At 35.6% G+C, this 23,771-nt stretch overlaps 1 protein-coding gene across 2 annotated transcripts in view; it reads left to right on the top strand.

Moving 5' to 3' along the window:
- Positions 1-23,771, top strand: part of LOC108975917 (GAS2-like protein pickled eggs) — a 136,719-nt gene that overhangs the window by 16,578 nt on the left and 96,370 nt on the right. For both annotated transcript variants that reach the window (XM_018944751.1, XM_018944752.1), the window contains exon 2: positions 12,169-12,212. The gene's annotated coding sequence lies outside the window, so the exon portion shown is untranslated. The remainder of the gene's footprint in view (positions 1-12,168; positions 12,213-23,771) is intronic.

Raw genomic sequence — 23,771 nt, 5'->3', positions numbered from 1 at the left:
GTGGGTGATTCCCTTCCAATCCCACCAAACAATCAGCATAACCTTTCGAGACGTTAATCCTGGCTTTGCGACCATTTGTTGAGCTTCACCACGCTTGGACCAGGATTTTTTTCGCACATTATTGTCGTATTTGATCCACTTTTCGTCTCTTGTTTGATTTCATTTCGCTTCAGCAAAGAATCGCAGATGTTAATTCAGCCCATTAAAATTTTCAAAGACAATTCATTATCGTGCTTCCGAACTAATACAGCACAGTCTCCGTAAACTTCATAAATTTCGTGGCATTCTTGTAAAAAATTCAAAATATAGTGAATTTCTTAATTATTTTCACTCATTTTGAACAACTATTACTTTTTTTCGACTTCCCCGAATTTAATTTTGGTTAAATGAAGTTTACAATCTCACCTTTCCAACATTATCATCTATTGACAAAATACGAAAAGACTTTTTCGACTACCCAATATGTGCTTTCTCTCGCTATGTCTCCAAGAAAAGTATAGAATGTATCGTTTCCAAATCTCGACAGTCAAAAACACATACGTACAATTTTCTCGAAACGATAAGAATAGCTGCTTAGACCCATTGCAAAGATCGAAAGGATATACATGTACATACATCTACCACTAGCTTTCATAGTTTGATAAATCGTTAATCACCAAATACATATTGACATACTGATGAATATACTTACATATGTATATATTATATAATAAGAACTTATGAAAACAGTAAGCGATTTAGACAAATGTCTTAATACATACATATGTATATACTATATGTAGTATACAGCATTTACGCTTTCGCAGAGGTCATTGATTCAAACTGTCAACGCCTTTTGGCGGAAATTTCTGTCGGCATTAATATGAGAAATGTGGGGTTTCAGTTGTTAATGGCCACAAATTGTCAACAACAAAAGAGAATTGAACGAAAAAAAACAACAACAACCACTGAAACACAATGCAAAGCAGCAACAGCGCGAAACAAATTTAGTGGCTGATTGACATATGAGCGTGTTCGACGCTTGCCTGCAGACCCCAAGTTCAGCGCTTGAACTTCAAATTGCCTCGGATTACAAAGGAGAGGCGCTGTAAGCCAAACTGTAAACAAAGTGTAAAGAAAAATATGGGATTAGCAAAATTATTTTGTACAAAAGCGATTAGGAATTAACGCTAAGCCCACGAAAACAACAAAAAAACGGAGTATAGAATATGAAAATAAAAGAAAAAATGTGCGCAGAAAAATATAAGAGTCCGTAAACGTAAATAAGAGAAGTTAATATTTTATGAAGCAACAAAAATTCATACAGAATAAAATGACAGTTAGAACAGATCGTAAGACGAACAAGACACAAAATCTAAATGGCGTTGAATGACCGCATCATAAATTATGAGGATTTAAGCCTTTTGTTTTTCAAATATTTGATGCGAAATAATCACGGTATGCAGACTATTAGGGCAGGTTCTCTAAGCTAGACTTGGTAAATATGATATTGTGTGTCGGTATTGCCATCGCGTTTTAGTGCCAAAATAAACATCAAATTAAGCGTGGAAAAATACCTGCTGCTGCTGTTCCTACCTCCAACCAAAAAACAATTATTTGAGTCATTTGCGCGTCTGTCAAAAAACAGCGTGAGATCAGCTTTGGTACACCCATAGGTGCTCTAAGCGCCTTTTAATGTTTTTTGTTCTTTGCTTCAAGCAGCTCTCGGGAAGCCGCATGTAGTCAGTCATAACATGATGTAAGCTGTGAAGCGTTGAGACGTCTCTGTAATATTTGAAGAATTTAATAGTTAGTGCCAGCAGCAGACAACTCCAGCTGTGCTCATGCGTACCGCCCAGAATACGTAAATGATGGGCGGGTTGCGTTAATTATTTCAAACACGGACTGACAGGTGGCACAACATACACTCACAGAGCACACAAAAATTATGCTAAATTGAATATAATAATCATGGTAATTAGCTAGCATTTATTATGTTAGAATAGTTCTAATCGAAAACTAGTTTCGAACTATGTTTTTTTATCGACTCTTAGATGGTAGAATGGTAGTTTGAAACCGAAAATGTTACAAAATTCCTATCTGCGTGAAATTTTTTCATAAAAAATTAATAAATTGTTAAAATAAAGTGTTAAGATAGTCGAATTAGGTATTACCACCAATTAAAAAAAAAATATTAAATTTTTGGCGACTATTAAAAGTAATTTTAGTAATAGGTACAAATAGTATAAAAATAATCAGGACTTAACTGGTTACATGACTACGGGTTATTACACACTACAAAACCTTTAGAGTATTGTTCTTATGTTTCAAGTTGATCCGAGTAAGATCAAGTTGTGTTTGTCGTTGTCACGAAACTGTGTTTTTGAAGTCGGTTGGCAAGATTTCTCGAGAACTACTGAACCGCTCCTCATGAAATTTTACACAGGTTCTTGAGATGCAATTCTTAAAGACTTGGACGAAGTATTTTTTTCAATGAAATTTGTTTTTTGCTTAAGCTTTTTTTCCTTCGCCCATGTTCTAAGTTAAGGTTTTAACTCTAACAAGTATTTTTTTCACTTAAGATGGTTATCACTTTAAGGAGTTATCCTGACAACGCGGCCGCTTTTGTTTCGAGGGGTCACCGGTAGTGACATCGCAATGTCCGCCTTCAACTTTTTTTTTCAAAAATTTCGATATTTCTTTTTTAATAGTGTATGTATGTTCGTAACAATAAAATATTCATATAAAATATTTAATTTTTTATACGAAATAAATTGTTGCAAAAAGTCAGTTTTTTACCAGAGGAAACCCATGTAGCCCCTTAAGAAAAATTTCGGCCATAAATATGTTTGAAGAGAGTTGCCAAATATTTGTTATTTTTTAATAAGTTAAATTGTTAAAATTAATTAAATTTTGCAAAAAAAAAAAAAAAAAACATGGCGGAAATATTTTTGAGGAGCGTTGCCACTTCTTTGATAATTTTAAATCGAGAAAAATTACAAGTTAAAACCAACGAAGCTCAAAGAAGGTTCTTGCAAAAAAGTTTTTTGGGAGGATTGCCATATCACTGAAAAACTTCGCTTAAAAAATTATACCGCTGAGTTTTTATGTATATTGAATGAATCGATTAATCTATAGTAATAATTTTTTCTTTGGTTTTTGAATTCAAAGTAAGTTAAGTAGAAGAAAAGTCTTCCCCTCCACCGGACACCTGTAGACGGTATTCCTGAGTATCACGCTAGGGAATATAATTTTTCCAAATCTAATCGCTGATTTTTTAAATACATTGTATTTTGGATATTTAAATTTTTCTTTTCATTTTTTGAAATAAAATATCTTGTAATAAAAATTAACAAAAGAAAGTTTTTTTTTTACTTTTAAGCCTTCAATTGAAGATTATATGTATATGAAAAACATAAGTATCGGGTGATTTTTTTGAGGTTAGGATTTTCATGCATTAGTATTTGACAGATCACGTGGCTGTCTCTTATACACATCTAGATGTGTATAAGAGACAGGTAATTTACCAATCTAACGTTTCAAATAAAGAACCGATGAGATTTTGCAAATTTTATGCGTTTTTTTTTTTAAAAAAGTTATCAAGCTCTTAAAAAATCACCCATTACTTGCACATTAAGTGTTATAAGCGTTTATATGTATGTATGTAGTATAGCAAATCGATTCTTAAATATTTTCAAGGCAATTAACTACGAAAGAGTTTTTAGAAAATTTTATTTTCTGCGTTTAAAGTCTCTAAACGACTTGGCACAGAATTCAAAAAATAAGTAAACAAATTCGTTTTTTTCACCCGCTCGTAATCTGAGCACGAATTGCGTGGCTGTGAAATATAAAAGCAATATATTTATATATGTAACTAAATATGTTTATAAGTGGTAAAAAAAGAATCCAAATAATTAAAAGCAAAGAAAATCTCCTCTTAAAAATTGACGTTTATATACAAATCTTATGAGCATAAACATACATGCATACCATATTACATACTTACTTTAACATGTATCTAGGTATGTGTGTTTATTTATTTTTATACTCTTATTAGCATGTCTGTGTGCTTATTATAATGATATGAGGAGGAAGTTGCCAAGTTGCCGCACGCGATGATTCACTTCACCTTAGCTTCGCGCTGAGCCCAACTTCTATTTATACGCAGATTGTGTTTGTCGTTGTTATCGTTTTGTTGGCTTACCTATTTATTGAATCGAACGAAATTGAAATGCACAGACAAATATGAATTTGTGTTCAATTCGAAGTTCCTTCTTGAGATTGACGTTTATTATTATGCGAATTATTTTTAGCTCTTCGTATTCTTGTTTTTTTTTTTTGTCATCTCACCACATTAACGAATTCGTAATCGCATTCGCATTCGATCTGGCGAGTATTATAACTACCGTCGCATTAGTTATAAACAATTTTAATAAAATATGTGAAAAAAATTAGTTCTGACTTTGCAAAATTTAAACAAAATAAAGTACTTTTATTATTTGTTTACATAACGCAATAACAAAAATATTTGACGTTTTATGTGAAGTAATTACAATCGTGCTCAACTAATTGATGATACATCTAATTACTTCGAGTACCTCATAGTTATTTTGATTTTGCCAAGTTTTTAAAGTTTTATACATTTGTGTTCGCAGTTTATTTTGATTTTTAAATTAGAATAGTTTGGAAAAATCTCAATTGGAGATTCCAAGTGTAATTAAGTCCTCCTCCTACTGGTCTTTCTAACAGAGTGGATGTCTTCCTTTTCCTCTGCGTCTCCTCGGTCTATCGACTGCTGTATTCGCGTTACCAATGCACAAATAACCATAGATTTTCCGCAGAACCTTTCTCTCGAAAACTCATAACGTCGACTCATCAGATGTTATCATCGTCCATGTCTCTGCACCATACAGCAGAACGGGAATAATGCTCGATTAAGGTCTGCAGCTCGAATTATTTTCTCCACCTGTAGATTGAAGAAATTGCACGATAGGGAGTCGCCTTGTCTGAAACCTCGTTTGGTATCGAGGCTCGGAGAGGTCCATTTCGATCCTGACAGAGCTCTTGGTATTGCTTAACGCCGGTATTCAGACATCGCGGCATAAAGGCAGTTCCTTTACGTGCTTTCAAAAGCGGCTTTGAAATCGACCTGGTGAATCGGGTGGTGTGTGTCGATTATATTTTCACGGCTCTTTTCTAAGATTTTGCGCATGGTGAATATCTGGTTAGTCGTTGATTTTGTCTAAACAGCTTGTTGACGGTGGGCTTTAATGTTTCACACAGGACGATCGATAGAACCTCATATGCGATGTTGAGGAGTCTTATCCCAGTTGTTGGTGCAGATAATAGAGTCGCCTGTTTTGTGGATTGAACAGAGCACACTTATACTTTAATCGTCGGGAATGCTTTCGTCTGACCATATTCTACAAAGAAGCTGATGTATGCCCTTTACTAGTTCTTTTCCGCCGTATTAGAATATTTTGAAACTCATCGGGGAATGTAACGTCCGCTCCATCGTCATCGATTGGGGAATGAAGTTCACTATCTCCTAGTGTTATGCTTTCACTGCCATTCAACAGATTGGAGAAGTGCTCCCTCCATAATTTCAGTATGCTCTGGGAGTCAGTCACTATATAATCCACAAGAGTATGCTCCGGTCTTGAAACCTTGTCAGTCCCCGAATATTTTCGTATTTCGTGCATTACACCTTTCGGGCAGCTTGTCAAGTTCTATATATTCACGTATTTCGGCTTCTCTTTGTTTTGTCTGCATAGGCGTAGCGCTTCACTGTTCAACTCTCGGTATCAATACCATCCCGCACGTGCTGTGACACTTAGCTAGAACTTAACTCCTCATCAATAGCAAATATCTCTTTTTTGGATTCTTCAAAATTCACGAAAGTTCAATCATGACATTTCCCTCAAAAGCATTAGCGTTTCCAATTCGCTGCACAGAAACTGTATGTACTTGCGAAAATATTCACAGCACACATTTTTATAGCGATTGCTTACACATGTTGCACAGTTTGTATCGCAAAAACGCTTGATGTGGGAGTTGAGATGCACTTGAGCTGGCAATAAAAAAAGCAAAAAAAGAATTTTGTAATTTCATAAATGTTTATTAGCGGCTAACTTTAAAGCGCGCCAGCAAATACCTGCACATACATACATATGTATGTTTGGTCTGTGCGAAGTGTGCGCATATCGCCGAATTAGCACATAAATCAAATCAAAATCTCAGTCATGTTAAATGTTGCATATTGTACTTAGTAATGATTTTTCGTGTTTGTCTCCAACGGTTTGTGAATACCAATCGCAGAAACGTCGTCGAATTAATTCAATAAAACTGTCACGAAAACTCGTTGGCCAAAACTCGTTGACCATGAGCAAGCGCGGCTTGCGACCGAGTGCGAGTGCGGCCGCTACGAGCGTGAGCGCGATCTTGGCCGACGGCGCGTTGACGTGTTTGACGTTAATATCGGTTAGGTTTCAATGAATGTTAGTTGACATTTCGGCTTTTTAGACCTAAAAGCTTTACGCCGAAGTTAGCACAGGCTATTTACAGGCGGTATAATTCACACGTCGTCAGCTGGGCTTGCTGCAGCAGGGCAGTCGTGTGCCGATTGCTGCTATTGAGTGAATAGACAAAGAAGGTCGTTAGGACAATTACCGATTTTCAAAGTGCGCCGCTGTTGCCAGAAAAGCTCTATGGACATAAACAGTTATTTGCTAACACTAATACTGACGGCTTATGTCAGTTTGGAGGGTGAGGAGTTGCGCATGCCCATTTCGGTGTGACTGTAATGAATACCGCAAATTTTTAGATCTAAATCAATTCAGTAAATTTTCAATTTCTAAATTTTTATTATAAATATTTTTATGAAATTTCGAATTCATAAATTTCTTAGCTTAAACTGTACTTATTGCTTCTTTTATTTTTATTCTTTTAATTTCCAGCGCAAAATTAGTTTGATTACTTGGCGTTCGTGGGCTTTAATTGCTTTCAATTAAATGCGTGCGCTTGCCAATTTCATAACACACACATACATCACATACTTACAAAGTTAATACCATAATGCAGCATTTCTCCCTCCCTTCACAACCACTGTAACACAATTTCTCTATAAGCGAAGTTGTGAACCGCATCACTGTGCCTAATTTGCCTTTCTTTCTCTTCTCTTGCAGTCATTGCGCTGCATTGAAAGTAAAACTTTTTTTGTTCGTGTGCTTTGCCTATTTTCGCTTTCGTTTTCCTTTTGTTTGCTTATTATTTATATTGTGTGCCCTTTCCGGCGTTTAATAGGCGCATCGGCTGTTGTGTTAATAAAAATTCTGAGTGCGCATGCGCAAATGATTTTTGCCCATTTAACGATTGCAATTGAAATTGTTGCTCAGACCTTAGTCGCCTTTGCTATTGTGGTTGTTTTTCCACAAATTTGCTTCTTCTATGCGAGGGTAATGTACACACACTTGTATATAATATATATAGTATGTGTTGTAATATGTATAAAAATTCATATTTATTTATGTATGACTTTTTATATGGTAGTATACCATATGTTCCACCAGGGGTCAATGGCAGCTGATATAAAATAATTTCGATCGTATTATGGGAAATTTTGGGCAAATTTACATACATGTGTTGCGGGATATTTGTATTTAACTTTTATTATTCATATGTGTTTCATGTATGTTTTTATATACATACATTAAATTCATGTTAAAGAATTTGATTAAAAAAAAAATATTGAAATACATATGTAAGTTATTCCACTACCAAATTCCATACATGTGTACCAAGGGTGTACAATTTCCAAAGTTTTTGGTAACTTGATACTTTATTTCTTAAAATCTATTTCAAGCTTTGCCCAACCATTTTTTTTAATTTTAAATTGATTTTTTTGTAAATTTCTTCAACGATGTAGTATTACAGTTTGGCGACTGAAATTGTAATAATTCGAACGTATTACGGGGAGTTCCCGAGCTGAACGTCATACTTAAGATATGCGCCCTCCTTTCTATGGCTAAAGCGACAATTTAGGCTGAAGTCTTAGAGGATCTAAGCGAAAATAGGCTTAAACAACAATTTTTTACTCTCGAAAGCTTATGACCAAATAACAGTTAAGAACAGACATTCTTCCGTTGAGTCCAATTTTCGATAACTTTTTTGAGCATTTCGATTCGTAACTGACGAATCACACGCGTGATGTTCTGCTCCACAGCATGAATCGCAGCGGTATTGACCGCATAGACTTTAGACTTAATTCCCACAGAGAAAACTTGTAGGTCTGATACACGATATTGGCGGTTAATCGACCGTCCCAAAACGTGAAATTATTTGCTTACTGAAGTTTTCTCTCAATAAATCCATTGTTTGATGCGATGTGTAGGAAGTAGTTCCGTCTTGTTGAAACTAAATGTTGCCGAAATTACGAGCTTCAATTCCAGGGATCAAATAGTCGGTTATCATGGCGCTATAATAGTCGTTATTGACGGTTACTTCTCATCGGCATAATTTTTAAAGAAATATGTACCTATGATAACACCGGTCTAAAAATCACAACAAACCGTTGTTTTTTCCTAAAGAAATTACAGCTCTTGGATCTCATCAGGTTGATCTTCGTCAAAAAAGCGACAATTTTGTTTATTTACATACACATTCAGCCAGAAATAACTATCATTTTGGCTCGAAAACGTTGGATCTTCTTGGAACCTTTTACGAGCCCATAGATCTATGCGCTAAGTCATTCCATACGTTAACTCTCTACAATCGTCAGCTACCGCTTCTATATTTTCTTCACTGAGTGCTGGACATGATCTCTTCGGTCGAATATTATCCAATAATGAATGCTGGGCCTCAAGATGGGCGATGCTGTTGTGGATAGTACGCTCGGTAGACCGATTATGTTGACCATAAGTTGAGTGAAATGCGGGAAACACTTTCTTTAAAGAACGTGAATATTCGTAATAAAGTTGAGCGATTTGTAAACGTTGTTCAGGCCTAAGTATGTCAAGAAGAAATGGCAAACAATATCGAACGAAAATAACATAACAGCTTGACACGAGTCACGCGTGATCTGTCAAAAAAAAAGACTGTTGAAAAAAGTACCTCTATTTGGATCAATTTTAGAGGATATAACTAAAATTTCAGGTGAAATTAGAATTTTTTAAAGGAAGGTATTTTGTAAGCTTTTATTTTTATTTCGACAGTAAGTCAATATTTGGAATCTATTTTCTAGTTGAGAAGTTTTTATTGGTTGCATCCAAAGGGAAAGTTGGAATCACTACAGCCTTTGAGTGACAGGAACAGATTTCTTCTAATTTTCAAGAACCAACTCATTTAAATGCATTTAAGATAGTCCAGCCTTTTTGTCTCTTTAACGTGTGTTCTATTGACACTCGCTTGTAGGAGAATTGGCGCTGTTGCAATACTAACTTGTCAATCGCCGTTGTATGCACATAAAACAAATTTGATTCGTAGCCGTGGGGAGCTCGGTTGTCGTTATAGTAAAAGAAACATATAAAAACACACAAGACTCTACTCAATGAAACCCACTCATGCCGGAAATTGTACATAGAACGTGTTTAATTCACAAATGGTGGCGACACTGACGCTTGCCTATACTTCTACGCAAAGTGTGTGAACTTGTGTATTTACATACATACATACATAAATACGTACATGTATACGTATGTGCTTTGACTTAGCACTGTTCGATTTCGATTGTACGAGCGCGACTTGCTGTCTGTCCGGTTTTTGACTGCGTACGACAGAAACTGTTCGGCGTTTACGTGCGTATTTCTTAAAAAAAGCACAAAATAGACGTAAAGAAACTTAGATCAGTGATCCAATAGAAGATAGGAGGCGCAGTGCATAGTGTGACCAACATTTTCATTCATAAATTTTGTACGCATAAGGAGGAACACTTCTGCTGGGTATTAGAGATTGATGCTTTTTTTGCTCTCCAAGGAGCGCTTATTTATTACTTACTTATCTACCCTAAAAATGTACATAGATTGTATGTGTGTACACACGCACCTTAAACTGTATATTGTCTTAAAATTCTGCACACACAAAACTTTACCTATCAACACGTAGGTTCGCCTGAATTATAAAGCAAGCTTGGGAGGACGCGCGCACTTTACTTTCAGACAGTGTTTGGGTGGCTTAAACTGACTGGCCCGTTGTGGTCACTGGTCTCTCTATGTACTTCATACATATGTGTAAGGTTTGTATGTATATCAATTAGTATGCATGTTGGTTTCTAATGTCAATTCATTATTGAATTAACCGTATATGGTGGCTCGGCGATTTCGGAACTGGCTCTAACAAGTTCCTCAAGACCCACGCGCCACTCTTGGCAAGGCGATGACGCATGCGATATTTAGCGGATTTTTAATTTAATTTCTTTTGTAATTTGTAGTTAAACATTCAAGTGGCTACAATAAGAAGAGAAAAATACTTTGGTTCAAAATATTTTTATGTTTTGTCTTATATTTCTTTGGTTAATTTAATTTGCCATTTTCGCTTTTGAACATTGAATACAGCAGCTTAATGGTTTTAAATATTTTGAAGCATGGCTACAAATTGAATTTAAGTTATGTAAGTTAAAAATGCTTATGAGAATATATTTTGAGAAGGGTTGCCACCTTATAGAACTATACTACAAATAAAAAAAAATTTCGATATTTCGTCTTACCCTCGTTCACTGCCAGACCCATTTGTTCGCATCCTTATCTAGTCTGGGGAAAGCAGAAATAACGGCGCGGTTGATGAGGCCAATGATATCAATATTATCGGCGTACGCCAGCTGCTGTCAAAAGAAGATTTAAAATCGATGAACAGGTGCGCCATGTCGGTTCTCTTCATGGGTCTTTTCCATGATTTGGTGAATATCTGGTCTGTTGTTGATTTTTCAAAACTAAAGTCACACTGATAATATACAATTAGTTTGCCGACGGTGGGCTTTAATATTTCACATAATACGCTCGATAGAACTTTATATGCGGTGTTAAGAACGCTTGTCCCACGGTAGTTGGGGCAGATTGTGGGGTCTCCTTTTGGGTGGGACGGGCGGAGCACACTTAAATTCCAGTCATTGGGTATGCTTTCGTATTTCATATTTTACATAGAAGCTGATGTATGTTTCTTATGAATTTTTCCCCAGCGTATTTGAACACCTCGGCCGGAAATCCTTCGGGTAGGGCAATAGAACGTCCGCTCCATTGTTATCGATTGTTCCTGATGTTATGTTTTCACTGCCACTCAGCAGGCTGGAGAGGTGTTTCATTCATAATTTTAGTATGCTCTGAGAGTGCTACAAGAGTATGTTCCGGTCTTGAAACCTTCTGTTAGTCGCCGTATCTTTCCGGAAAATTTTCGAGCATTATTCCTTTCGGTCAGCTTGGTAAGCGCTTCGTACCTGCTATACCTGCTTCCCTCCTTAACTTTGCAGTCTGTTTTCTCTTTACTGCGACACGGTGCTCCTCATCGTACCAGCTGTTCTTTTGCCTTTTCCGAACACCATCTGAACAAATTCTCTATATAAGCTTTAAGTGGAATTTTGCGCATGGCAACTCTACCGATATTCTCCTTCTCGGGAAAACCCTCTATCTTTTCGATTTACAGCAGCTTAAATGTGAAAATATTTAAGAATATTGCCTTTCGTTATTGTTTCAATTTGCCTAACTTGTTGTGAAAAGCTCTCTTGTAAAGCAAAGTGGGCGGAATACAGTTAGTATTATATCTTTGTCTTCTCAAGTTCCCATATTTATATAAATTTGATAAAAACTTCTTATTTATTTGCACTTGTATTGTCTTTAAAATGCATATACATATTTACATGTACTTAGCAATTATTTATTTTTCTAAGCCATTACTTAAACAAATAAAACGCCATTGTTAACTTGAGCTACACATGTACTTTGTGTTAATTTTATGCAAATTATATGCGATGTCGAGTTTTATCTCTATTTACAGTCCTACTCAACTACAGGCGTCACATTTTCCATGTATAACATGCACATTGTATATACATACATATGTATATATGTGCGTTTGTATATAAACTAATGCATATTTATTATTGGTGTTAAGCGAACTTATCATAATGACTTATTATAAATACAATTTTATGAGAATAAATGATTGCAATAAATAATTATTTCTCTTTTGGTTATTTTCTTTCAGAACGATAACGGAGACACGTCTCATTGGGCTCTTACAGTCGCTTTGTAAGTACAGCAAATGTGCTCTAAAATGTATTTAAAGAATGAGGGCGTAAATGTGTACTTATATATATACATACCATATACATATACTTAAGAATGTATGTTTATAAAAGTATATACATAAATGTTTGCATTACATAAAGTGTATACATATATGTATATGTAAATGTCAAATGGCAATTTGAATTGCATTGAAAATTATGAACTTGGAATTGCTTGAAATTACTTGAAATGCACAATCTGATGCCCCTTGCCCTCGCTCACACTCAAATGCGTGTGGACGCTGGGATAATTATTGACTTTGTAGCATTAGAGCTCCGCAAAAGAGTCTGTGCTGCATTCATTAATGCTCTGGGAACTTCTACTCAATTATGAGTTAGTTTTACACTGAATTGTTTGCTGTGAAGTGTTAATATTTCCATAATCTAAATATAATGGACTTATTATTAATTCTCATATTATAAATTCTCAAGCTAAGAAGTATACAATTGACGCACTTTCATTTCATTATTGAGTTGAGATATTTTTGAGAAATCATTTTGAAGAGTTTCTTTCTCAAATAAGAGTTAAAAAAATTCCTTAAGAAACTACTCAAAGATTGATCCTGTTGTATTCTTATTTTTAACTCTTAGCCGAATTGACTAACAAAGCACGCCCAGGGTTGATGATCTTTTCAGAACTATGATTAATCTTAACTTCGGCATAATGTATAAAAAGTTGATAAAAAAAGTCTTTGCGCATTTCTAAATAAACTTCAACTTATTTATTTTTATAAATATGATGAACTTTAATGAATTAAATATATCCCATTTTGGTGGATCACTTTTTGCCATATTTCCGCTAGAGGCATTATTCCATAAGTGTACAATTTTTCTGGTTTCTCGACAAAAAACTGCGAAAGTAATTTTCACAGGCTTTTCTTGAAGCCAACCTCATTCCATTAAGGGAGTTCTGCATTGATCGAAACAAATTGTAGTCCGATGGTGTAAGGTCACGACAGGTTTTGCAGTCGTTGATAGTAAAGTTTAGAATCAATCGTTCGAGCAGACTGATCCACTTTTCTCTTGCCATTCGCTTCAGAAATGGTTCGATTTCATTTCTCTTCAGCAAAGAATTGCAGAGTTTAATTCGGTCCATCAAATTTTTCTCAGAAATCATGTGGTACCCAAACATCGAGCTTCTTTTTGTAGCAAGACTTTTTTAAATGATTCAAAACCGTTTGATGATGAATGCTAATTTCTTAGCGATGTTATGTTATCGACTAGATAACGATAGGTCGACCAGAGCGAGGAGCATCTTGCACACCGAAATTTCCAGAACGGAAGCGAGCGAACCATTGTTGTGCTGCACGAACTGATACAGCCTTTTCTCCGTAAGCTTAAAATCTCATCTTTCCAACACAATATGATATAAGACCATGTGATATTGACAAATTACGAAAAGCCTTTTTCGACTACCCATTACCATCAAAGGCTCTCGAAGATAAGCTGCCATTTATCTTTGCTAATTATTTTGAAGCCTCGGTGTCGTTTCCTGCTTATTGAACTCCTCCCACTTTTATAAGAAATATATTATTTTCTGATTGATTTTCCTTGTATGGAGCCGAAGCCCTTAGCATAAGTTCGGTTAGGTTTGATGGCCGATCCAAAAATCGCACTTGTACTACTCTACGCAGTCCTTTGTAATGCCATAAAAATAGAACTCCTGTAATTCGAACTTATAAGTTAGCAGAGCGGCTTGTGGTTAATAAAAAATTGCTCAAGCGTTTAATTTCTATTCCCACCGAGTTTATGCCTCTCTACCCACCAGCTCGGTGGGATATCTAAAAGTGTGATTTCGCAATGGCTGGACATTCAAGATGAATGTGCTAAACCCACCTTTAGCTTAAACACCTTCTAATATCAGATATAGTCTTAAAATATGATTTCTTCGTAACCTAAATCAGCGACACTCCTTCTAATGCAACGTTCACCTTCTACAAAATCCAGCCAAGTAATCACCAGAGTCGCAATCAATGTACATTCAACTCAAGCATACATATTTACGCTTATAAAACATGAGTCCGCCCGAAGAAAAGGGAAAAGCCGGAAATTCCTGAGGCAACAGGCTAACTAACTGTCACATGCTCAAGTCAAATATGTGTCAGTACGAGCACCTGTAAATCCATAAATCTCTACATCTGTAATGAAGACAGTAAACCAATTAAGCTCATGGACGGACACACATATGTGCACTTACAGACAAGCTTACGTATATGTGCCTTCCATGCCGACTACATGGCTTCACAGTTGAGGAGCCACACATAGGTGTCATCTAAATAATCTGAAACTTCAAGTCCAAGTATGGAGATGTAAGATATCGCATAACTCGCACCCCACCAGACCGCCGCGCCCTCCAAATGCTCCAGACCGTGGCGATGGCGTTGCAAAGAGTGCCCGAGGCGGCATGTGCGGCTTGGCAGGTACGCTATTTAATTGCAAATATGGCATTGGAGTGGCACTGGATGCCGCATCAAGTCGTCCAGTCAGCGCTGCTGTATCGTCATCTAGCGACGCTGTTGTTGTCGTCGTCGGTGGCTCTGCTGCCACATGTAAGTGTATATCGACATACAAGCATACACTTGTTTGCGGCGTGTGGCAAGTGGCCGTGTGTGGCGCGTCTATGCGTCTGTTATGCGATACTTTGGCCGCCGTCGATGATTGTGTGCCATTGTGTCACGCCTCCATGATGGGACGCGCAATTACGGATGCGCACAGCACATACATACATAYATTTATATATGTAGCTTGTTGATACTGAGCCGCGCCGTTTTGAGGCTTTTGACGCCTGCATCTTTGTCCTCCTCATCAACGTTTGGCGCTTTCGAGTTTTCAGTTTACTCGCCAGCTCACTTGCTCTTGACAACACCATTGTGGGTTCGGCTGTGTCACCGCAATTGCATAGCTGCAACTTGTATTAGTGTGGCTCGAGTCTTTGTCTCGACTTTGTCACCTATAAAAAGCTGTCGAAGCCGAGCATTGTACACATGGAAGATGTCACGCTTTGTGAGGCAGCGTGTCGAAAATGGTACTTGAGAATAAGGTCGTTTCCTTGCTCTGTTGTTCTGATTCTTACAGTTGTCAACTGGACTAGTGTTTCGCTCATTGTTGTTGTTACGGTTGTCTGAATTTGCTGTTTTTTTATTCTGTTTGTTTTTGTTTTTGTGCTGCAGCTCGTGCGTTTGTGCAGTTGTGTTCGTTTAATCGTGCGCTGTCTACTTCATCTATGGATGTTCTGCTATTCGTATTTCTTGTATCCATTTCGGTTTCAAGCAGTCGGTCGGCGTCTAAGCAACCGTGCCTAGCAGAGTACAATAGCAACAAATATGGACAAGTGTAATGTTACCTTGTTAGATAAACACAGTGTTGCATTTGAACATGTAGGCATATTTATAACTGTATACATATGTGCTTGTAGGTGCTTGTATACATAAGTGAAAATGTTGCCAATTAATCATATTGTGTATTATTATTGTTGTTGTTTTAATACACTTATGTGGTGTTCTAAATTGTGTCTTATTAGTGTATTTAATTATAGCCTGTTTTATTGCTCATGAATAGTGCTACTAGGGTGGTCAAACGATAATGCAGTTCAATAGAGATTCAAAAATAAGGATTTCTATGAATTTTCCAGAAAGTTTAATTCAGAGCGTCTACTCTCGTCCTAATTGCAATAATAATTATAAAACGAAGAAATAAAAAATTTACAATATTTCTTTTTTTGAAAAATCGAAATTTATCTTTAGGAATGAAAAGGGTTTTGTTTCAGAAAAAAACTTTCATGCAACTCAAAATATGTAACTGTATGATTTATTTACCATTTAAACCGCCGTTTTTAAAAATAGTTGAATTAAGAAAGGTGGGACCAAAGCTCTTTTTAATTTTCATATGAAGATAAAAACTAGACAAATGAGATTCCTGGTAATAAACCTTACCTTATTTTAAAATAAACGGTATTAAAGGGGTTACAAGAGTTTAGGGGTTTCAAAAAATCAAATTTTCATCCTTAAATTCTACAATACCTCTAGAACGTTGTCTTGTTCAATAAACTTGTTTTCTTGAAACTGTGTTTTTGAAGTTGGTTGCAATATTTCTGGATAACTACTCAACCAATTTTAATGAAATTTTCACAGGTCGTTGAGAGATAATCGATTAAAGGTCATCGCTGAGGCCGAGGTTTCTCAATTCAGCTATGTCCGTCTATCGATCTATCTATATAAGTACGTATATGTGAACCAGTCCCTTAGTTTTTTTGATATCGATTTAAAATTTTTTCTCAACCGTCGATATAGGATAGGATAGAACTGCCTTACACATTGACCTTTAAAAATCAAGTCCTTGTCACGGTATGGCATATATTACTGTCCACAACAACGTTACAATCTCCGAAAAATTTGTCCAGATCGCAATACTATAGCATCTAGCTAACATTCAAACTGACTTCAACTTAGAATTCAAGCCAAAGACCTTATTATAGCCGTTTTGATTGTAAAAAAATGCACCTGCAAAGAGTTTTTTTTTTCATTTTTTTCTAACAAAATTAGTAAGTATGCTCGTTGAGTTATTAATGAATTTACTGCTGTAATTACTCAACTTGCTGAAACAAGGATCGTTGACTGAAATCATTGAAATACTCTAGCGATAGAGCACAAAAGATCTATAGAGCATTTATGACGATTATTGCTGGCATGTTTGCCAATAATATAGTTTATATATTTTCGGGGCTCTTTTAAGACATTAAAATATAATATCTATAAGTAGAGAGTCCAGTTTGATATGAGTTAATGCATTCGTTGTTCTATGAGTTCTGAATTATATCAATAATAATACTGATTTTTGAACGGGTTTCAGAATTTACAAATTTTCTGAATCGAATTCATTATTTGAATATATTTAACGCCCCTTAGTTTCAGCAATTACCAGTCACCCTAATTATAAATGATTATGACACACTTTTTATCTGTTAGAGTAGCAGAGAAGAAGCAGCATGCCACCTTTGTGAAGCACTTTGTGGTTGGACCACACCATAGTCTATACATGAACACAAACATATCTATACGCTACACTTCTGAATGTGTATGAATTTAGACATCTTAAACACATAGATATTTGTATGTATGGATATTTGCGAGGCTTTTATACTACCTTGACTTCAGCTTTAGTTCCATAAATAGCAGCAAGTCATATTAATATGCGCATGAGAATACTAAGTTAATGAGAGTATTAGAAGTCGGGGCCACAACTGCAGTATTCTAAGAGACTTTAAGTAATTTATAATTAGTTTAATAAAGTACAGATGTGGACAGTAATGTATAGATATCCGTTACGTTCTCTCAAAGTACCCAAAGCAGTTATGACATAAGAAATAACTGTTGGATCCAACTCAGCATGAATAATAGAGGCGAAAAGTCTGTATGTACTATATAGAGGGCTAAACTTTGGTAGTTTTAGTTTTACAAGTTATTTATCTCGTTTAAATATTATTTGTTTAATTTTTGATTATTTTGGTACTGTTATTTGCTTTGATACGATTTCATAAAACGTCTTAGCAATCCAGGTTAATTTTACCTAGATAGAAAAAAATATTAATTTTCACGCATTTTAATACAAACCTCTATTATCGTCCAATTTAGCATACTATAAGAACCTCGGCTGAGATGATCTTTAGTGGCTTTAGCGAATTTTAGTTTTTGTGGTTTCGGCTCTCATTTTTGGAGCGTCGCTCACTTGATTGTTGGTTAGCTTGGATCAAATTTGTTGAGATGGTGCATCCGGAAATGCTATAATTTGGTTCGAGCTCTGTTGAATTCACTCCATTTACAATCGTTTTGAATTGATTTTCAAGAATTACCCTTCACAATTAGATCTCTTGCTAGGCGAGCACTTCATTTATCTACGGTAGTTTTCAGAGCGCATTAAGTCAAGAGCGATTCATGATAATAATCGTGCACGCCGCTTAAAGTAGTTAACGCATAAAAACCTATAATTTTCAATTTATAGCATATGCCAAAGTGCAACGATTTATGTTCGGACGTTTTCCAAACCACCGAATGCCGACAAATTCTTAGCAACGCGCATAAAAACCTCAAACACTTTATTTCATAAATATTTTTTTTTTGCACCAGTAACGGACTAATAACTTGGCTAAGGAACGCCTTCTAATCCGATCTCCCCAGAGCTAAGCTAACTTAAGCAGCACAACAACAAACAGCGAATAAAAATTGAATGTCACAATGTCGTTAAGGTGGCAGTGGTTCAAAGCCGGCAAACAACAACAACTTATCGTAGTACAATAAATTAGGTAACCTTTGAGAATGAAAAAGGTGGGAAGCCGTAAAGTACATAATGACGAAAAAAGCGAAAACGAAAAGTGGGAAACAGTGTTTGGAGTTGTGCACCAACAAACATACATATGTATGTATTTGTGTATGTATGCACACAAACACTGAAAAAACCACAAGTTCAAGGTCAACTGTGGTTTTTTCCTCGTTTGTTTATTTGGCTGACCGTCCGTGCATGTGTTCAAAATTTGACTTAGTGGCGCATGCGCTCGACAACAAAGCAACACAAACATAACATGGCAAGTTGGTTGCTTGCCTGACGTTTGTAACAGCTGCGGGGCTCTTAACCCAAACTCTTCACCATGAGTGCCATAAAGACGCTCGGTGACCAACGGCCAACGCGGTGTTGACAGCACACACGTAGCAAGTAGTGTTTGAACAAAGCTAAGCAGAGTAGCGAGCGCGCATGCAATCGCTGTCTGTGCTCGGTCGCCGATACACACAGCAGCTCAGGTAGCCGCGAAACGTATTTGAAGCGTTTAAGAGTTATTAGTGCGTGCCGCAATGCTGCACAAATCTCTCTAACACAACTTGTGTGTGTGTATAAATGGCTTTAATTGAAGATTGTATGTCCGCATGTATGCTTATTGATGTTTGCGCTTAACGCACTGAGAAGATTGCTGCTGAACGCGTGTTGCTGGTGGTCAAAATCGCAACAAGGCGCCTCATGTCTGCTGCGCTGCCGAGGCTTCTCGACTGATTATGAATGCATTTGGCGCCAAAGCTCTTAAATGTTTTTTTGTTTTCTCTCAAAATGACATTATTTTCAAGTTTAAAAAGTGTATTTATATGAAAATATTATTTAGTGATCATTTCAAGGTATTTATGTGTGAATTGCTGTCTCATTATTATGTAATTTCCTTTGTTAGTCTATTTCATACATTTTGCATTTACACGAGCTTTGTGTGCAGCTTTTAAATTTATTATTTGTTTTGCTCAGTATTTATATTTAAACTTATTTACATTTTTAATTGAATGCCTCTTTACATATTTGCATATTTTAATTAAAGAGGCTCTTAGTAACTTGTATATAGTATATTAAGGGCGACATTACAAGCTTCTGACACTCGGCTTAGAAGATATTATATATTTATTTATACTAGACCTTTGCTTTCAAACAAAAAAAAAAAAAATAATAATAATAATTAAAACTTGAATGGGTAACAATCATCGTGGATAGAATAGTGAGTATTTATTAGAGAAATATCTCTAAATGCATTGTCCAAAAATAAGCCGAGTTAGATAATTGTCGCATTTTAATATCTAAATATGCTCAATTTACCATATAATAGAGTATTTAACTAATAAACCAATTAGTGTTAAATTTTCAATAAATAATCATCGAAGTCGTCATTTCGCTGATTTTAAATTAAATGGGAGAAATTAATTATCAAAACGAGATTTTATTGTAGGCAACACTACATAACTTACAGAAAAATCCGTTCTTTTTCGTCCTTCTTGGGTGCATAATTGGGTAGATTTATAGTTCCATACCAGTTGTAGAGCCTTTTCGCTAATTTTTGGTCTGCAGACTTCATGAGTCACTAAGCAACACGTTGTGAAGAAGGGTCTTTCTATTAAAAAAAACAAGACCCTGGGCCAAAAAATTACCCGAAAATTGTAAATAAACGCAAAGTTTTTAATTATTCATCAATATTTAACACTTTCCAAATTACTTTTTGGGATGGCCTTCAGCTACTCAGCGAATTTTGTTTTATTTATTTATTGAAAACAGATTTCACGGAGCGGCAATTTCAGTTTGGGGGAAAAAATCACTTGGAGGAAAATCTGACGAATCCTGTGGTTGAGCGATGGCGTGGTATTTCGGTTTCAGCCCGTTTTTTCCCTCCATTCCGATGATTGTTGACCTGTTTGCAAGTCAAAATCATAAACCTATGTCTCATGAATGTGGGATCGGAATTTGCACGATCAAGAATGTGCAAAAATACCTGTTTACGGTACTCTTAAAAAAAGTCAGCTTTATCAACCAAAATATCCACCAAAATCATTCGAACGGACTCGAGTTTGTCAGGCACCATATCCTTCACTTTTCTAATATTTTCATCAGCTGAAGAGTTCAAAGAGTCTCGTCTAGAACTAGGCATGTCTAGTACAATCCAATTATTTAATAAGTGGCATAATCACGTCCTTTAATAAGTTTAATGCACGTATTCCCTAATTAGTCAAGCTATAATAACCGAATTTGTTCAGAAAAAGTCTTTTCGGTGTTCTTACTCACCCGGTGAAAATAGGTGAATTCGATCCACATTTAGGTGAAAACTACTCGACTGATTTCAACCATATTTGGTAGGTAATATTATCTCGACATTCTTATATAAACAGCCAATCAATGTATGCGGATTGCACGAAGAGTGCTTTTGAGGGGTGCCACCTTATCAAAGCGATTGAAGCCTCCAGATACCGAATATGTGGTGCCCAGTTTCTATTGTGAACTTTTTATCAAAGATGTCGGGCAATATGTGAGGTATATTAATGAAATTCGGAGCGAATCATGATTTCGCCGATTCTGAATGCATCACATTGAAACACTATCGTTTGACCTTTATAATTTGCAACCTGTTTTCATTTTTACGCTCTAACCATTTGGTGCTTCAATGCTACTAGTTATGGTATGTCTTCCATGTTTTTTGTGGGAAGAAATTCAAGGTTTGATGCTTGATGTGTTCCATGTATTCTGTATCTAGATTGTGTTAGAGCTGACCATTCACAGAGAGAGTGGAAAACTGTTTTCTTATTCTCTTCTACCTTGCAGCTACAGCAAATATTGCTGTATGTATGTATGTCGGAGCCATTTTTAACTCGTGTTGTTCAAACGACCAGTGCTGCAGTAGCTGCGTCGAAGTAAGGATGAACATATTATTTCTGAACCTACCATACATAATAAGTTCTTCTAGTCTTCGTTGTTTTGTAGTTGGTTATTGATTTCCATCTGCACTGAGCTATTTGTGAGTATAAAGCTCTTCTATCATCGTTCCCAGCGGACATGGTGTTAACTCCGCTTCGGATTTATCTTAAAAGGCTTTTTGTTTGGCCAACTAGTTTGCGGAAAAAATGTAATTATTAAACACAAAAGCTATTCTAATGTCCTCGAAACCTATATTCAACATAAAGTTTTAAATAATATATACATTTTGATTTTAAATTATTAATTTTCTTGTGACGGCCACTGTACACACATATGTATTTATTTGGTCTTCGTGGAATCTGTGCTCGTTAACTCTTTACGATTTAGTATGCATCTTCTGGGTATTTAAAATCTAGAAGGCCAACTTCGGGTATCACTTTTGTCAATTTTATTTTAACATAAGTATTAAATTTTTAATAGTTTGGCTCTTGCATTAATTTTACATAATTCATGAAAAGTTGTGTTAAATATAGATTATACAAAAATAATGATAACTTGAAATATCTATAAGATTCCAAATACAAATATATCGTCACCTGAAATGCAAAATAACGTAACAACATTTTCGGAAATTTACAGTGGCATGAAGGAAACACGAAATAAAATGGAACATGAATGAAACCAAATTTTAGTGTTGGTTAAAACTGTTTATATCTGACCGCAGAACCTGAAAATGTTGAACATATGTATGTTGTATTACTATATGTATGTAATTTGAAGTAGTGAAGCGTAATCAATAAGACACTCAATTTCGAATGTTTTATGATATGTTATTTTGCATTTCAGGTGACGATATGCATTTACATATTGTCAACGGCAGTTAGTTAAAGAAAAAAACAAAAATAAATAAATAATGTGAGAAGCGTATGCTTAATTTGAAGCACCAAATCTCTACACAAATGTTATTGAATTAATTAAGTGAGCTTTCGTGTGCTCGGCACCATCCCTCTAAAACACATTCACTGTGAGTTGCTGTTTTGCATGAAAAGTAGACACTGTTTAAATTGAAGCTTTAAATTTATAAATTGCTGAAAATTTATGAACGAAGCATGTTATGTCGATACTTACATCCACACGTTCGTCAACGCCGGCACGAGCTCATTTTACAACTTGGATCCTGTTTCGCGCTTCGTGCGAAGTTTTTGTGCCTTCAGCCGAAAAAAGTGAGTCAGTTAATAAAAATGTTTAATTTTGTGATATAAATGTCACACTTCACAATGAGTTGTTGTTAAATATTTGTTGGTTTTTTGCTTTAACGGCACTGCTATGGCATGTCCACACCTGGTTGCACACAAATGAGGTGTAAATTATTGATTGATTTTTGGTTGGTGTCAGACCTGATTTTTTTATTTATAGCTACGACTTTTTATTTATTTTTGCTTATGCCACTGATTCCTTCTTTTCGATTTTGTCATTTTATAAAACTTGATTTACATGTGAGTGGCTTAATTAGGGAGCCAATTAAGTGCCTTGTATTATGCCTTAATATATTTCACGAGAATATTAAAACTCATGGGACAATTAATATATTTAACAGATAAAGGATTTTGATTAAATGTTGAAAAGAAAATAAAGGTTTTTGAGTTTCATATCTTTGTTAAAGCTCATTTGCCACTATGCAAGTAACTTCATACTATGAGTCAACAAAACATCGAAGAATCGTTAGTAGTCAACAAAACATCGAAGAATCGTTTCAAAGGATAATTATACGATGGAGGGGGTGTTCATGATATTCATCTAAATAGAATATCTTGCCTTATGCTTTAATAAAGAAATTTCTTGATATATGAATATCAGAGTTTAATTATTTTATATTAGGAGAAGGTATTGTGTCCTAATGTCCTATTCGAAGACAATTCGACGGTTCTCTGCTGGCATTGCTTGCTCTATGATCTTTATTCGTAAAATTAGCAATAATGTGTTCAAATTCAACTCAATATAGGAACTTAATTTTTTGAATTAAGTAGTCTAGGAAGTTTCTATAGCATTCTACCGCAGGTGGATTATTTAATTTGTACAAATTGTTTGTTCGATTTGAACTGTCCAACTTTTGTTCAATCGATAACAGATCCGCAATTTTTATACTCTCGCAACAAAGTTGCTAAAGATAGTATTATAGTTTTGTTCACATAACGGTTGTTTGTAAGTCCTAAAACTAAATAGTCAGATATAGGGTTATATATACCAAAGTGATCAGGGTGACGAGTAGAGTTGAAATCCGGATGTCTCTCTGTCCGTCCGTCCGTCTGTCCGTCCG

The sequence above is a fragment of the Bactrocera latifrons genome, unplaced genomic scaffold (genome assembly GCF_001853355.1).
Source record: "Bactrocera latifrons isolate USDA-ARS-PBARC rearing strain unplaced genomic scaffold, ASM185335v1 scaffold_7, whole genome shotgun sequence".
Lineage (NCBI taxonomy): Eukaryota > Metazoa > Arthropoda > Insecta > Diptera > Tephritidae > Bactrocera > Bactrocera latifrons.
The sequence above is the reverse complement of the archived record's forward strand: the minus strand, read 5'-3'. Positions and strand labels throughout refer to the sequence as shown.